The sequence below is a fragment of the Bubalus kerabau genome, chromosome X (assembly GCF_029407905.1).
Source record: "Bubalus kerabau isolate K-KA32 ecotype Philippines breed swamp buffalo chromosome X, PCC_UOA_SB_1v2, whole genome shotgun sequence".
NCBI classification, from domain to species: domain Eukaryota; kingdom Metazoa; phylum Chordata; class Mammalia; order Artiodactyla; family Bovidae; genus Bubalus; species Bubalus kerabau.
In genome coordinates this window covers 92,237,107-92,255,010 of record NC_073647.1, presented here as the reverse complement: position 1 = coordinate 92,255,010, position 17,904 = coordinate 92,237,107, and the positions used below count along the sequence as shown (strand labels likewise).

The 17,904-nt window shown below is 42.4% G+C and overlaps 1 pseudogene; it reads left to right on the top strand.

The window, feature by feature from the left end:
- Positions 1 to 9,202: 9,202 nt before the first annotated feature.
- LOC129639249 (elongation factor 1-alpha 1-like) lies at positions 9,203 to 10,537 on the top strand (annotated as a pseudogene).
- Positions 10,538 to 17,904: the final 7,367 nt, after the last annotated feature.

Sequence of the window (17,904 nt, the reverse complement as noted above, 5' to 3'; positions counted from 1 at the left end):
TAATTTATAAAATGGCTGTTCTTATAACCTCTATTTTACACCTAGGAAAAGTTTGGTAACAAGGACTTAAATATCAGGCAAGGTTTCATATAGTGTAAGTGGCAGAGCCCAGAATTGATTCAAAGAAAGGCAGTCTTATTCCAGAATTGGTCCCGGTGACCAATAGGTTATTCTACAACAAGTGTCTCTCTTTCAGTTTATCAGATTCTATCACTAGATCATTAGATCAGTCGCTCAGTCGTGTCCGACTTTGCGACCCCATGAATCGCAGCACGCCAGGCCTCCCTGTCCATCACCAACTCCCGGACTTCACTCAGACTCACGTCCATCGAGTCAGTGATGCCATCCAGCCATCTCATCCCTTGTCGTCCCCTTCTCCTCTTGCCCCCAATCCCTCCCAGCATCAGAGTCTTTTCCAATGAGTCAACTCTTCACATGAGGGGGCCAAAGTACTGGAGTTTCAGCTTTAGCATCATTCCTTCCAAAGAAATCCTAGGGCTGATCTCCTTTAGAATGGACTGGTTGGATCTCCTTGCAGCCCAAGGGACTCTCAAGAGTCATCTCCAGCACCACAGTTCAAAAGCATCAATTCTTCAGTGCTCAGCTTTCTTCACAGTCCAACTCTCACATCCATACATGACCACAGGAAAAACCATAGCCTTGACTAGACGAACCTTTGTTGGCAAAGTAATGTCTCTGTTTTTGAATATGCTATCTAGGTTGGTCATAACTTTCCTTCCAAGGAGTAAGCATCTTTTAATTTCATGGCTGGAGTCACCATCTGCAGTGATTTTGGAGCCCAGAAAAATAAAGTCTGACACTGTTTCCACTGTTTCCCCATCTATTTCCCATGAAGTGATGGGACCGGATGCCATGATCTTCATTTTCTGAATGCTGAGCTTTAAGACAACTTTTTCACTCTTCACTTTCACTTTCATCAAGAGTCTTTTGAGTTCCTCTTCAGAATCTATAACTATTGCCAAATTAATCCATGCTGTTCAGAAGCTGGAACAGCTCACAAATGTATGACTAATGGTTGACAATCACCTTACTTTCAAAACCTCCATCAATCCCAGACATCACAGGTTACAAAGAACAAAATTATCTGCTTGATTTTATTTACACTTTCCTCAAGTTCATACAAATCTATAAAAACAGACTGACATTTCCCTGAGTAGATATTCTTTTATTTTGTAAAAATGGTTACAATTTTCTGTGACTTTCTACATTCACAGAGCAGGTTAACACATGTAGATTAAATTAATTCTGTTTTATTAAAATCTGCTCTAGGGAACAAACTGGAATTTATGCAACAATGCCCTGATTGTTTCAGATGTTTTGTTTTTAATTTTTGCAGAAAAGTCATTCTTACCTTTGCTCTCCTTTCTGTAACATGCAGTCACCATCTACAGAGATTTTTGAGCTGAAGGAAATAAATTATCTCACTGTTTCCATTGTTTCCCCATCAATTTGCCATGAAATGATGGGACCAGATACCATGATCTTGGTTTTTTGAATGTTGAGTTTTAGGCCAGCTTTTTCACTCTCCTCTTTTACCTTCATCAAGGTTCTTTAGATCTTCCTCACTTTCTGCCGGTAGGGTGGTGTCATCTGCATATCTGAGGTTTTTGATATTTCTTCAGGTAATCTTGATTCCAGCTTGTGCTTCAAGACCAGCCTTTTGCATGATATACTCTGCATAAAAGTTAAATAAACAGAGTGACAATATACAGCCTTAACATAGTCCTTTCCTGATTTGGAAGCAGTGTGTTGTTCCATGTCCAGTTCTAACTGTTGCTTCTTCACCTGTATACAGGTTTCTCAGGAAACAGGTAAGGTGGTCTGGTATTTCCATCTCTTTAACAATTGTCCACAATTTGTTGTGATCTAGAAAGTCAAAGGCTTTCGCATAATCAGTGAAGCAGAAATTGATGCTTTTTTGGGAATTCCCTTGCTTTTTCGATCATCCAAGATATGTTGGCAATTTCATCTCTGGTTTCTGTGTCTTTTCCAAATCCAGCTTGTACATATGAAAGTTCTCGGTACCGTAGGGATATGCCACACTTATTTACTGTGCCATTTACCTACCATAGGACATTTTGGTTGTTCCCAACTTGGGCTATTACAAATAAAGTTACTATAAATAAATGTGTTCTGATTTTTGTGTGAACATAAACTTCCATTTATCTAGGATAAATGCCCAGGAGTGCATTTCCTGGGTCATATGATATCAACATCTTTTTTAAAGAAGTTGATGAGATATTTCCAAGAATAACAGCTACACTTTACATTCCCACCATCAGTGTAGGACTAATTCAGCTTCTCTGCATCTTTGTTAGCATTTGTTTTCGTCACTATTTTTTTTTATTCTAGCCATTCAGAAAACTGTGTAGTAATATTGTGGTTTTAATTTTCATTTCCCTAATAGCTAATGAAGTTGAAACTTGTCATTTGTTTGTCATTCCTGTATCCTTTTCAGTGAAATGTCTGTTCATGTCCTTTGTCCATTGTAAAAAATATTTATTTATTTAGCTATGCAGTGTCTTAGTTGAGGCATGCAGGATCTTTAGTTGCAGCATGTGGGATCAAGTTCCCTGACTGGGATCCAACCTGAGCCCCCAGCATTGGGAGCATGGAGTCTTAGCCACTGGACTATGAGGAAATTCCCTGACCATTTTCTAATTGGAGGGTTTTCTTTTCCTGTTGATTTTGTGACTTAAAAAAATATGTATTCTAGATACAAGTCCTTTGTCAGATATATGCTTTGCAAATCTTTTCTCTTTGCATGTAGCTTTCTATTATCTTCATAACAGAGTGCTTATAAGAGTTAGTTTTCAATTTGGATTTTCAGTGTTAAACCAGTCTTCTCTTCCGAGCTAACCTTCACTTGCTCATGATGGATTATCCTCTTTTATGTAACAGTAGATTAAAATCAATAGTATTTTATTAAGGTATTTGGATTTATGCTAATGAATAATATTGATCTGTAGTTTTCTTTTTAATGTCATTGTGAATTTTAGTAGCAAGGTAATGCTGGCCTCATTAAGTGAGTTAAGATGTGTTCCCTCCTTCTGCTCAATGATAAGTGGCACCCTGGATGGGTGGGGCGTTTGGGGGAGAATGGATACATGTATACTTATGACTGAGTAGCTTTGTTGTCTGCCTGAAACTAGAATAACATTGTTAATCAGCTATAGTCCAATATAAGATAAAAAGTTATAAAAAAAGATGTGTTCCCGCCTTTATTTTCTTATAAAGTTTGTGTATGTTTTGTAGTTTTGCTATGTATTGGTTGAATTCACCAGTGAAATTGTGCAAAATATTGAGGACTGTCTAAGAATTTTTAATGATGAGAGTTCATCATTTACATCAGATCTTTCAATGGCTTTCTTCTGTGTTCTCCAAATTGTAAAGAACTACCACTCATTTACAGATTTATAAGTGGATGATTGTGGCATGTGTTTTTGGCTTGTTAATTTTATCTAGCAAGTAATATATGTGTTCACTCTGAAATATGTATTTTGAAAATTCCTAAAACAAATTCTCTGGAGGTCCCCTCAAGGTGTGTGGGAGTTAAGTTCAGTCATTCTCCCTTTTCTTTACTCTTTCTTGGAAAATACTATGTTTCAATTTCTATCAAGGGCAGCTGAAGAAGGAGAAAATCATCCTAATGTGGGAAAGAACACCCTGAGGTTGGGGGTGGTGTGCTGTGTTGGTGAGGTTATCTTTAAGGTATGTACTTAGTCGCTCAGTCGTGTCCAACTGTTTGCAACCCCATGGACTGTAGCCAGCCAGGTCTCCTGCATTGAAGGTGGATTCTTTACTGTCTGAGCCATCAGGGAAGCCCAAGAACACTGGAGAGGGTAGACTATCCCTTCTACAGGGGAACATCCTGACCCAGGGATTGAACCAGGGTCTCCTGCATTGCAGGCGGATTATTTACCAGTTGAACTACCAGGGAAGCCCAACCTAGCATATACTTGTATCCAAAACAATTGTTAATAGAAAGAAAATTTTCATAGGCTGTGATGAAATACATAGGACCATAGGATGGTTAATTTAATGTGTCAACTTGGTTAGGCCATGGTATCTAAATATTTGTTTGAACGGTATTTTAGATGTTTCTCTGAAGGTATATTTTAGAGAGATTAACATTTAAATCAGTAGACTTTGAGTAAAGTAGATTACCTTCCATAGTGTGTGCCTCATCCAATCAGCTGAAGGCTTTAATACAAAAAAGACTGACCTTCCTAGGGAAGATAGAATTCTGTCAGAAGACTGCCTTTGAAGTCAAATTGCAACTCTTCCTCAGGTCTCCAACCTGCCAGCCTACCCTGCAAATTTTGGATTTGCCTGGCCTCATAATTGCATAAGTCAGTTCTTTAAAATGTCAATGTAAATATAGAAAGATATTGATATTGATTATATATAGAGTATCAATATATATTATTTATATATAACCAGTATCAATATATATGATATATAGTCTATATTATATATAATAGCTATATATCATGTATATATAATTAATACCAATATATAATATACATCAATATATATTATATATAATACAATATTTTATATATAATACAATATATTATATATAATCAATATCAATATATAATCTATATCATTATGTATTATATATAATATCAATGTATATTTATATAATCAATATGAATATGTATTACATATCAATATATTATATATTGATATATATCGATATATTATATTATGATATATAATATCAATATATATATTACATATATAATCGATATCTATTTGTAGATGGACTGATTGATTTCAAGGCACTGACGTATGTGATTATGAGGCCGGCAAGTCCAAAATTTGTAGGGTAGGCTGGCAGGTTGGAGCGCTAGGGAAGAATTGCAGTTTGAGTTCAAAGACAGTCAGTCTCCTGGCAAAATTCCATCTTCCCCAGGGAGGTCAGTCTTTTTCATATTAAAGCCTTCAGCTGATTGGTTGAGGCACACACTACAGAAGGTACTCTACTTTACTCAAAGTCTACTGATTTAAACATTAATCTCTCTAAAAAATACCTTCACAGAACCTTATAGCTCAATCAGTAAAGAATCTGCCTGCAATGCAGGAGACCTGGGGTTCGATTCCTGGCTTGGGATGATACCCTGGAGAAGGAAATTGCAACGTACTCCAGTATTCTCGCCTGGAGAATCCCATGGACAGAGGAGCCTGGCAGGCTAGAGTCCAAGGGTCATAAAGGTTAGATACGTCTTAATAACTAAACCACTATATATATATATATATGTATATAAATATATACATATATATAATATATAAATATATACATATATATGTGTGTGTGTGTGTGTGTGTGTGTGTATATATATATCAGGGCTTCTCAGCTGTTAAAGAATCTGCCTGGAATGCAGGAAACTCAGGTTCAATCCCTGGAGAGGGAAGATCCCCTGGAGAGGGAAGTGGCAACACTCCAGTATTCTTGCCTGGGAAATCCCATGGACAGATGAGCCTGGTAGTCTATAGTCCATGGGGTCACAAAGAGTTAGACACGACAAACCATCACCATATATATGTCAATCAATTAAATCAATCTATATAGATAGATACATATTTATATCTGCCTATTTATTTTGGGGGCCTCCAAAATTACTGCAGATGGTGATTGCAGCCATGAAATTAAAAGACACTTACTCCTTGGAAGGAAAGTTCTGACCAACCTAGACAGCATATTAAAAAGCAGAGACATTACTTTGTCCGTCTAGTCAAGGCTATGGTTTTTCCAGTAGTCATGTATGGATGTGAGAGTTGAACTATAAAGAAAGCTGAGCACAGAAGAATTGATGCTTTTGAACTGTGGTGTTGGAGAAGACTCTTGAGAGTCCCTTGGACTGCAAGGAGATCCAACCAGTCCATCCTAAAGGAGATCAGTCCTGGGTGTTCATTGGAAGGGCTGATGTTGAAACTGAAACTCCGGTACTTTGGCCACCTGATGGGAAGAGCTGACTCATTGGAAAAGACCCTGATGCTGGGAAAGATTGAGGGCAGAAGAAGAGGGGACGACAGAAGATGAGATGGTTGGATGGCATCACCGACTCAATGGACATGGGTTTGGGTAAACTCCAGGAGTTGGTGATGGACAGGGAAGCCTGGCATGCTGCTGATCATGGGGTCACAAAGAGTTGGACATGACTGACCGACTGAACTGAATTGATACCTATATCTATCTATGTCTAATATCTATCTGTATCTGTACATCTATATCTATATATATAAAGAGAGAGAGAAATTATTGGTTTTATTTCTCTGGAGATCCTTAACACAGACCTCAATTCCTGGTTATCACAAATGAACTATTAAATATACTTCTTGGCATTTCATTCATACTAATTGTCCCCCAACAGCTTTCCCAATGGAAGTAAATCCCATGATAATATGAATTTTTAATGATCAGCTCTCTATACAGGTGACAGATTATTGGAGCTAGTATCACACACACACAATATATATATATATATATATATATATATATATATATATATATAATATCTTCTGTTTGGTTTAACATGTATATTCTCATTCTGTTGTGACTGTAACAATCAAGTGTTCCTATACTCAATAGCCATTGATCATTCCAGAGCAGATGAGTCTGAATTAGGAATATCTATATTTTCTCTCCAAAAAAATCATAGAGATGCACAAGAACTCATATATTCCCATTCTTTAAAAAAATTTAAAACTATACCAATGGTCAACAAATACAGAGTGACAATTCCCCCTATAATTGACCTGCTGGTTATTGCAATCTCTGTTTCTTTTCAAGGTATTGCTGTGTAAAATGTTTGGCACATAGCGACCCTTCAGGAAATATCATTGCTTCCAGTCCTGTCTTGCACCTTCCACAAAAGACATAGCTTTTGTCTGAACTAAATATCAGAGTTAGCAAAACAAGAACTTGAAAATATAAGAACAAGAAACAAAATAAACGTATGCTAACATTATACCTGTCCCTCTACTGCTGCTAAGTCGCTTCAGTCGTGTCCGACTCTGTGAGACCCCATAGACGGCAGCCCACCAGGCTCCCCTGTCCCTGGGATTCTCTAGGCAAGAACACTGGAGTGGGTTGCCGTTTCCTTCTCCAATTCATGAAAGTGAAAATTAAAGTGAAGTTGCTCAGTCGTGTCTGACTCTTAGCGACCCCATGGACTGCAGCCTACCAGGCTCCTCCGTCCATGGGATTTTCCAGGCAAGAATACTACAGGCACTAAAGTGAAGCCCAAGATATACCTGTTTTAGATAAATCCACAACTTGATCAGTTTTCTAATTTCCTGCCTTATGTCCCAGCTCTCCTCTCAAGGTAGTTACATGACAGTCAGAATGACTATGTAGAACATAATTTCATTTTCTCCCGGATAAAAGACAGCCAGACCCAGACAGCCTGCCTCAACTCTCTTGTAAAATCAGGACTCATCTGTAGATGTAAGTATGCACTCAAACAATTTACAGGCTAAGTCATCAGCAGATCCCCAAACTTTGGTTATATATTGCATAAATTTGAAAAGAAAGAGTAAAGCACATTACATGGCATTTTGTGGAAGAAATAGATTCCATCTACCCTGACATTGTTATTTCAAACCACCAGTTCTATATTGAGTACCTACAATGTTTCAGGCACTGTTTGATCTCTTTTTCATGCATGACCTCAATTACTCCTCACAACAACCCAATCTACTGGGTTAGTATCCTTATTCTCCTACTGAGGAAGCTGAGGTTTGTGATGATGAAGCAGTTTGCTCAAATTTATCCAGAGCTAGGCAATGCCCGAGCCAAAAATTATCTAAGGTATTTTCTGCATGCATGTTTGATGAACTTTTCTCTAAGATGTTCTTTCTGAAGGGCATACGGGTCCTATAGTAACCAGTGAGATCTCTCAGTCCACAGAGACATATGGGGCCTCCATTATCACCATCGGCAAGAAGTGGTGTTGGGTGAAAGTCACACATGTATGCACGACACACTACGGTCAAAGGAAAGATGATGTAACCGGGGACTGGCGATAGACACTGAGGCTATCTATTCAAGGAAAGAGCTAGTGTTTTTTTCTCTTTCTTTACTTTTGATGTTGTCAAGATGCCTAAAACAAAGAGTATTCTTGTCACTTAAATTTTTTTAACAGAAATGGATTCAGTATTTTGTCATTTGAAAGACAGTTAACTCATGGATTCTGATATTTCCATGCAGGTAAGCTAATTGACCACTTGAAGATTTCTTTAGGATTGTTGTGCTTTAGCCGCTAAGTTGTGTCTGGCTCCTTTGCGACTCCATGGACTGCAGCCTGCCAGGCTCCTCTGCCCATTGTCTCCTGCGTTGGCAGGTGGATTCTTTACCCCTGAGCCACCAAGGAAGGTCTCCTTTAGGACTAGCCATTGGTATATTTCCAGAGAGGCTAGTGTTTAGGTAGGTAGGTTTAGTCGCTCAGTCGTGTCTGACTCTTTGTGCCCCCATGGACTATAGCCTGCCACGCTCCTCTGCCCATGGGATTCTCCAGGCAAGAATACTGAAGTGGGTTGCCATTCCCTTCTCCAGGGGATCTTCCCAACCAGGGTTCAAACCCAGATCTCCTGCATTGCAGGCAGAGTCTTTACTGACTGAGCCACCAGGGAAGCTGCAGTGTGGTGTTAAGATGTACAAATGCTAGAGCTGAGGTGCCCATGCTGCAATATCAGGGTCTGCTGCTTACTAGCTGTGTAGATCGGCTAGTTACTTATTCCTCCTCCACTCTTCTGTTTCACCATCTCCAAAATATGGATAACAATACTACCAACATCATAGGATTTCTGTGGGGATGAAGTTAATAAATACACATAGCAAAGCTGGCACTCTTGAACATTGGCCTTTTGGAGCATCCAGGTGAAGGGATCGGTGGTGAGTCTTTAATTGAGGATAGCCTCAGGTGTCAGCATATATCAGTCCAGCTCAATACAGCAGATACCCTTTGAGGTCTTCTGTGTTTTAGGCATTCTTCTAACCATTTGAGTAGAGCACAAAACAAAACAGATACAAATCACTTGAGCTGACATCCTAGTGGAGTGAGAGGGAAGCCATAAACAAAATAAATTATTAAGATTAAAAGATAGCTTTCTCACAACAGTTTTGCCACCAGGACACAGATGTTGTGAAAACCACCGCTAAACCTAAGCAAAAATGGGAAAGGAGAAGACCCACATCAACATCGTTGTCATTGGGCACGTGGAAAGTCTACCACTACTGGCCATTTGATCTACAAATGTGGTGGGATCGACAAGAGAACCATTGAAGAGTTTGAGAAGGAGGCTGCCGAGATGGGAAAGGGCTCCTTCAAGCATGCCTGGGTCTTGGACAAACTGAAAGCTGAACATGAGTGTGGTATCACCATTGATATCTCCTTGTGGGAATTCAAGACCAGTAAGGGCTATGTGACCATCACTGATGTCCCAGGACACAGAGACTTCATCCAAAACATGATTACAGGCACGTCCCAGGCTGCCTGTGCTGTTCTGATGACTGCTGCTGGTGGTGGCGAATTTGAAGCGGGTATCTCCAAGAATGGGCAGATCCACCAGCATGCCCTTCTGGCTTACACTCTGGGTGTGAAACAACTAATTGTTGGAACTAACAAAATAGATTCCACTGAGCCACCCTACAGCTGGAAGAGAAATGAGGAAATTGTTGAGGAAGTCAGCACCTACATTAAGAAAATTGGCTACAACCCTGACACAGTAGCATTTGTTCCAGTTTCTGACTGGAATGGCGACAAGATGCTAGAGCCTTGATTCAAGGGATGGAAAGTCACCAGTAAAGATGACAATGCCAGTGGAACCACACTGCTTGAAGCTCTGGATTGCATCCTGCCACCAACTCACCTGACAAACTCTTGTGTTTGATTCCCCCAGGACATCTACAGAATGGTGGTACTGATACTGTCACTGTGGATCAAGTGGAGACTGGTGTTCTCAAACCTGGCATGGTGGTCACCTTGGTCCATTCAGAGTAACAACTGAAGTCTATTGAAATGCACCATGAAGCACTGAGTAAAGGCCTTCCTGAGGACAATGTGGGCTTCAGTGTCAAGAACGTGTCTGTCAAAGATGTTTGTCATAGCAATGTGGCTGGTGACAGCAAAAATGACCCACTGATGTAAGAAGTTGGCTTCACAGCTCAGGTGATTATCTTGAACCATCCATCCCAAATCAGTGCTGGATATGCACCTGTGCTGGACTGTCAACCAGCTCACATTGCTTGCAATTTTGCTGAGCTGAACGAGAAGACTGATCATCATTCTGAAGATGGCCCCAAAACTCTTGATGCCGCCAATCATTGACATGGGTCCTGGCAAGCCCATCTGTTGGGAGCTTCTCTGAGTATCCTCCTCTGGGCCATTATGCTGTTCGTGACATGAGACAGGTGATTGCCGTGGGTGTCATCAAAGCAGTGAACAAGAAGGCAGCTAAAGCTTGCAAGGTCACCGAGTCTGCCAAACAGGCTCAGAAGACTAGATGAATATTATCACTAACACCTGCCAACCCAGCCTTAGTAGTGGAAGAAGGGTCTCAGAACTGTTTGCCTCAATTGGCCATGGAAGGTTAATGTAAACCACTGGGTAATTATAACAATGCATCACAAAACCTTCAGAAGGTGAGGTGAATGTTTTGTGGACCATGTGTTTTGTGTGTGGCAGTTTTAAGTCATTAGTTTTTAAAGTCAGAACTTTTCAATAGAAACACTTTGACCAAAAATCTGTCACAGACTTTGAGACCCATTAAAAACAATGGTTGAAAAACTTGTGTCTCCTTTTGGTCAACACTGTAACTCCCTATAGTACTACTTAGGCAAGATTTGCCCATAATCTATCTCTGGTTAAACAAAAGAATTTTATACTTTAGGGTTGGAGCTTCAGGTTTCTCAACCTTGTATAAGGAGAACTCATCTCTTTAAGTAGGTCTTAAAAAGTGTTGGTGTGACAGTTCATAGGTTAGGATAGATGAGCAAAGAGTTACTATGTTTTATATGGAAGCAAGTTTGTAAGAAGGTCAAATTTTATATCACGAAAGCTCATGTTGCATATAAAATCTTTTATGGTTATGTAAATATCGAGTAAATCAGTTACATCAAATTTGAGTTTCCTGGTTTTGAGAATGTGCATTCCATTTATGATATTTAAGTAATTAATCTCAAATGTGAGGCTTAAAGAGAATTGAGCACCACCCTGCTAGAATTATTTGTATCTAGAGTCTAGTAAGAATAAAAGATTCTAGGAGCTAAAAAATAAAAAAGATATTAGATGAAAGTGCTATAGAGGAAAGAAAATGTTTAGCTCTCTAGACATAAAAAATGGTACCTTCATAAAGCCCTTGAGGATCCATGCCAGGTTGGTCAGAGAGTGTTATGCTTCTTATAATGAGACAATGAAGAGAACTATAAATGTGAGAAGTGTACATCTGCTGAGACCTATGCTTTGCATTTTGTAAAGAAAATAACATTTGGATGACTTCTGAACTATATGTTGATCCATCAGAAAGGATCACTATATCATTTCCAAGAAGTCAGTATAAACCTCATGGCACAGCTCGTCTCTTATTCAAAACTACTTGCAGTGAAAAAGCAAATGGATTTAAATAGGGCTCTTGAAATGAGATGTTCTTAAAAGAAGGATGTCAAAAAGAGGACAGGACTAGGAAAATCTAGGCCATCGCTTGCATATAGAAATATAAAGTAAACAACAATATACAGACCAAAGTATCTTGATAAGCACTCCAAAAACAGTTACAGCAACAAGGTAAACCTCCTCAGAAAAGATCCCACTAAAGATGATAGGAAAGTCGTGGCATTTTGTCTTACACTTGCATAACCACCTTCCCAACAGAGTGAACCATGATCAGGAGGTAGTCTCCTAAATTCTCGCTAAAAGATAACAAGGCATATGAAGACACAGGGATACCTGGCCCATTCAAGGGAATAACAAACATATCCGGTAACTCACCATGAAAACTACGTGCATACGTCTTACTTGACAAAGAATTCAAAGCTATCATCTTACATGCTGGATGAGCTAAAGAGGGAACACATATAGTAGGTTACAATAAATCAGGGCACTAGAATTGCTAGTGCTGCTTGCCAAGTTATGCCTTTGTCTGTCCACTGGATCAGTTGGCAAGTGGCAGCGTCACAGCCAGGGGTCCCCTTTCAAAAACTCTCCTGAAATGAAAGAGGGAGAGAGGAAGCCTCAGCACCTTGCCCCTTGGGCCTGGGATCTGTCATCTGTGGTAACATTGACACCCATCTCTGTACCCCTTGTGGCCTCCCACCACTTGCCCTACCTATATTTGGCCAGACCAGTTTCATATCAGGAAAGCCTTTGGCACCTCCAGGAAGACTTCTCTCAGCCCAGACTTGCAAAACATGCAACTCCTGTTGGGCGGGAGGCTTTGGACTCCCTGCTGGAAGAAATAAAAGGATACTGCTCACCATTGTCCTAGATCAGAGATACGTGCGTGTGTGCTCAGTCACTAAGTCGTGTCTGACTCTTTGTGACCCAACGGACTGTAGCCTGGGTGTTCCAGAACCAATAAGGCATACTTCCTGCCCCAGAGGTGAGAGTCTGGGTGGGACAGTCATGCAAATTAACTTACCAGAAGTGACAGTTCAGTTGTGCAAAATGCTGTGATGGAGAAAAGTCCCTGGCATGTTTGTGTGCACAGCAGAGAGGGGACAGGAGACCAAGGGCTGGGGTGATCGTGGAGCAGAAAGGGTTCCTTACGGAGGTAGGAATATCAAAGACTAGAAAGACAAGTGCAAGATCAAAACAGGAAATAGTGGTTTCAGAGGAGAGCTGTAAGTGCAAAGGCCTTGAGGGCAGGACTGAAACTGTGTGTGTGTGTGTGTGTGTGTGTGAATGGGGAGGCTGACTGAAGGCAAATTTGAGACATACTGTAGAGAGAGATGAGGCTGTAGGAGAAAAACAGAATTCAGATGTTCAGGTGGAAGGTCTGGGGGATGAGAGACAAATACCTGGATGAAAAGGGGCTCTTAACAAATCATCTCATTTGGGGTATGGGGGATCCAGAACAAAGTCTCCACTCCACTGGTCTGGAATGTGTCTTGAGCTGCTGTCCTGTACAGATGTCTATCCTGTATAAATGGGGCCCTCTAAATGCACCATCTCTAGGGAATAATGAGAATGGCAAGGTGATTCCCACCTCAGCTGTTCCTCAGCAGCCAGTGACCAGGGACTTTCCTCTGTGGCCTGAGGGAGCCAGAGACCAGTGCATAGTGAGAGTGTTGATATGAGTTTATGCAGTCTACCACAAGAAAAACATAAGGAAGTTTTGCATGTTTAGTAGACATGACATCAGGGAAAAGAGGCAGAATTGCAAAGACAGGACCTTGAAAACGGGCAACTGAGAAAAAGGAATGGAATGAGGGAGGGAGGGAGAAACGAGAGTATTTGTCCCTTTGTGTCCCTTGATATTGCTTCAGAATTGCATCCAACTGGGCCTGCCTCCCTCACATCAGAAGTTTTATAAAAGTGTCTGTTCAGATAAGCCTCCCTTCCTGGAGAACAAATGCTTCTGTACTACTTGATAGGGAAATGCTTTTCCCTGGATTGGTTTTTTGAGTACTGGACCCTCCAGGATCACTGGGGAGCTTCTGCGAGGTGGGTGCAGGGACTCACATCAACTATGTCAATACTCACGACTGCCATTCACTGAGGGCCTAGTATGTATCAGACATCCTGTCGTGTGAGTTACAAATAAACTGGCAGTTGTCTTTCCAATGGTCTTGTAAGCTGAGTATCAGTTAAGTGTTACAGAAGAGCAAAACTGAGCCAGAGACTTCAAGGGATTTGCCCAAGGTGACACAGAGGATTAGTGCCAAAGCGGGACAAGTCCCCAAGGTGTGGGCACATCCTTCACCACCCTGGCCCCTGAGAAGCTCTCCCAGGCTGGGGCAGGCCTCTGCCTCCTGCCCCGAGCCCCTAGAGGTTCCTGCTCTCTTCGTTATTCCTGACTACTACATAACAAGTTACCCCCAAACATGGTGGCCTAAAATGATACCATTATTTGCTCCAGCGTTTGTGCAGCAGGGACCCAGGTATGCTTTAACCAGGTCCTCCTTTTTCCATCTCTCACAAGGCCATGGTCAAGGTGTTAGTTCAACTGTGGTCTCGTCTGAGGGTGTGACTGGGGGAGGGTCGACTTCCAAGTTCACTCATATGGCTATTGGTCGGATCCAGGTCCTTGTGTGTTATTGGACTGGGGGCCTCAGCTCCTCTCTGGTCTGTCGTTGGCCAGAGACCATCATCAGATCCTTGCTATGTGGCCCTCTTCATCAGAGCAAGAATGCAAAATGCAAACTGAATCAGAGAGAGAGAGGGAGAGGGAGAGAAAGAATGAGTGCCAATAAGACAGAAGTCACAGTCTTGGTATAATCTAACCTCAGAAATAACATGTCACCACGTTTGCCAAATTCTGTTGATTAGAAGCAAGTTACTAAGTCCAGTCCACACTCAAAGGGAAGGATTATACAGGGCAGGAGTGCCAGGATGCAAGGGTCTGCAAAGCCATTTTAGAAGGCTGTCTACCACACTTGCTCTCTGTATCCACCTCAGTATAGAGAGCCCCTGCGGGTATCAGCGGCTTTGATGTGGAAAATGGTTGATGGGTCACCTTGGAGAGTGCTGTGCGGTCTGTTGATCCTAGCTGGCTCCCAGTAGACCCATTGGATGAGCCTCATCAGGACTCAGATCTGCAGTCTTGCCTTCCTCCCCATCCCCATCAGTCATACCTGGTCGTTGAGCCTAGGGGGTGTGATAGCAGCTGACTAGGGACCCGCCCTCTGTGTGAATGGAACACTCCTATCACTTGAGCAAGGCTGGGACTCAGGGTGGTGCTCTTGGCATCTCTTGGTAAAGCAAACGGAGAGCTCAGCTCTACCACTGAGACAGGGCCCACTTCAAGAGAAGAAATTTATAGATGGGAGAGGGCTGAGTGCTGGGTTATCTGGAAAAGCTGCTGAGATGTTCTTGTTTTTGCTCTCTGACTTCGGATTCAGGGTTGTAGAATCCTCCAAGTTCACCAGGAGGCATCAGGGGACCATTTCCAAGGCGATATGGAGTGACCCATAGCGGAGGCAGAACGGCTGTGAAGCTGCATAAAGACATAGGGTTATTCAAACGCCCGGGAGGGGGACCTACTTCAGGGAGGACATGAGTGAGTGTGAGTGAGGGATGTATGTTCAAGATATTCAATTCAAAACTAGAGAGAGTTGTAAAGCACTTATGGCAAAGTGTTATTAAATAGGGGTGCTAGCTGTTGTACTAGTCTCTCTGTGTTTCTGCACATTTGAAATATTATAATAGAAAATACTCCAAAAAGTGGAAAACAGCTGAGGAGAAACTCTCAGAGCCCCTGCATCCCACATTTCCTTGATGTGGCTCAGAGCCAAGCACAGCAAGTCGAAGGGGCCTGGAGGGCTTGGGAGTTTCCAAGGAAACAAATGGTTCTCTTAGGCCATGGCAGTATGGAAGCCTTAGGGCTGGACTTCCCTAGCAGAGACTAAGCCAGGAGCAGAACAGTCCCAGAAGAGCCCAGGCTCTTCTCAGTTCTGGGAAGCACTCACCAAACACAGCTCTTCCCCTACTGCTGTTTTCCTGCAACACATACCAAGAGCAGCTTACAAAAGGACATGGCATCATATTATGTGATCAAACAACCTGAGGTTATAGATGAGATCATGTGCTGGAGGGATTCTTTCTAAAGGTGGCGTGGGGGTCTTTGGGATCAGTGGCTCTAATGTCTCTAAAAGCTTTGAGTTCTGTGACATCTTCTATCCTTTAGTCCCAGCCACCCTGTCCATTTACTCAGGATCCTTGCGGTCCCACCATGCCCCCACCCCCACCCCAATGGCTATCACTCAGTCACACCCAACAGCCACCCTTTTTGAAATGTTTGAAACTAGTAGAACGATTACTGTCCATCAAACACATTCCTATCCCAACAGTGACTGAGAAATAAGCAGTTCTGCTCTAGGTACAGGAGTACTGACTCTTATGGCTAAGCAATGGGCTAGCTCCCTCCTCCAACATGTCCCCCCAACCCCCACCCACAGAGGCAAGCCATAACCACAAGAGGTGGATATCGATGTGCAAAGGGACAATAAATATCATGGAGCCAAAAGAATCAAGAGTGCCCAGTGACAGAGAAACCGGGAAGATGGGGCAAGTGGTAGCTTGATCACCATGCATGGGTCTGTGTCTCTGTGTCCTGAGGTCTCAGCTTCCCAGTGTCTGATATCCTCCCCTACAAAGGAAAGCAGAGTGACAGCTGAACCCTTGGGAACCCTGGGGGAAGTCAGGCCTGGCCTGGGGGCTCTCTGGGCCAAGCAGGAGGGGAAGCATGTTGGCTTGGTTGTGAGCAGTGAGAGAGGCAGAGGCTGGCTCTGAGCCTCTCACCTGAAGGACTTGGTGAAACAGGCCAGGGCTCTCTGGAACTGGCTCCTCTAGCAGGCTCCCTAGGTAAACCTGTGCCTAGGTTTGGAAGGATTCTCCACTGTGCTGACAAAACGCCTTTAGCTGAGCCAGTCCTGTTCTAGAAAAGAGAGAAAAGACATCCTGGCCAGCACTAACATTCATTCCTTCTTTCAGCAGGCGTTTGTTGAGGGCCTACTGCGTGCACACCAGGGTCACTTCTAGGCACTGGGGTACAAGAGTGAACTCTAGAGACCTAGATCCCAGTCTTCCTGGAGCTGATGATCCAGGGTGCTGGAGAAAACTCACAGTCACCAGGTTGGATGCCAGTGAAGTTCACATTTTCTGTGATGTGCAGTAGGCATGTCATGTCTGAAAGGGCTTATTGTCAGAGGCCAACAGAGCTCTTCATCATTTTGCTGGGTGGAAAGAGGCTAAGGGCCTGTCCCCTCCTTGAAATCCCATCCCTGCCTCCCTGGCCTGGATTTCCACTACCTGACCCTGGAGAGAAGTACACTGTGTTCAAGCAGTTGATACATTTTCCTGCACTCCTCCTAGTACTGAGATGCCTCACTGACTAATAACATTGTTTCCCTTTCTTCTCCCTCACCCTCCCTTAAACCCACTCTAATCAGGCTTCCAGCCCCACCATTCCACTTTAACATAGATGCCTGCATAACTAATTGAAAGTTATGGCCCTCATTTTTTTTCTTACTCTATATATGAATATATAAGCCTGAAGACTTATAGAAAGACTAACTTGCACATTGTTTATTTTAATTCAAATCCAGGTAATTGTTGATCGTACTTCCCTTCACCAGACCCATCCTCATATGGAGAAACTCAGTTTGTAAATGAGAAGGCACTGCCAAATCCCTGAAACTGCCCTTGAATTTGCAGCGAGTAGAGCCACAGCTTTCCTGGGGATGCACAATCAAACTCCAGATTTCTCTCCCCCGAGGTAGTGGAAGCCAAGGTAGAGCAGTTGAGGGAAGCACCGATCTAGAAACTGGTGTTTCTCAGGCTGCTTGCTCAGGGAAGGCTCAGGATCAGCCCTTGGCACCCTCACAAGGTCCAGACCTTGAGGATGCCCAAGGGTGTGTCCAGGGCTTGAAATAGGTTTTGTAGAACACTGTGATGGATCTTATGGCGGTGACACCTGAGCCCCTAGGGCTCTGGTCTAGGAAGCATCAGTTGTCCCAGTCTTTCAATTTCTCGTCTGTGGCAGGAGGAAGAAGGAAAATGCGGAGATGCATAGAAGGGCCGAGAGATTATGGTTGATCAGTCCCTGCTAAAGGGCTCTTCAAACAATCTGCACCAATTCACACACCCAACATCAGTGTATGTGACACTTTTGATATCATTGATTTTTATCAATTTGCAGTTTGAATAGTATAACCCC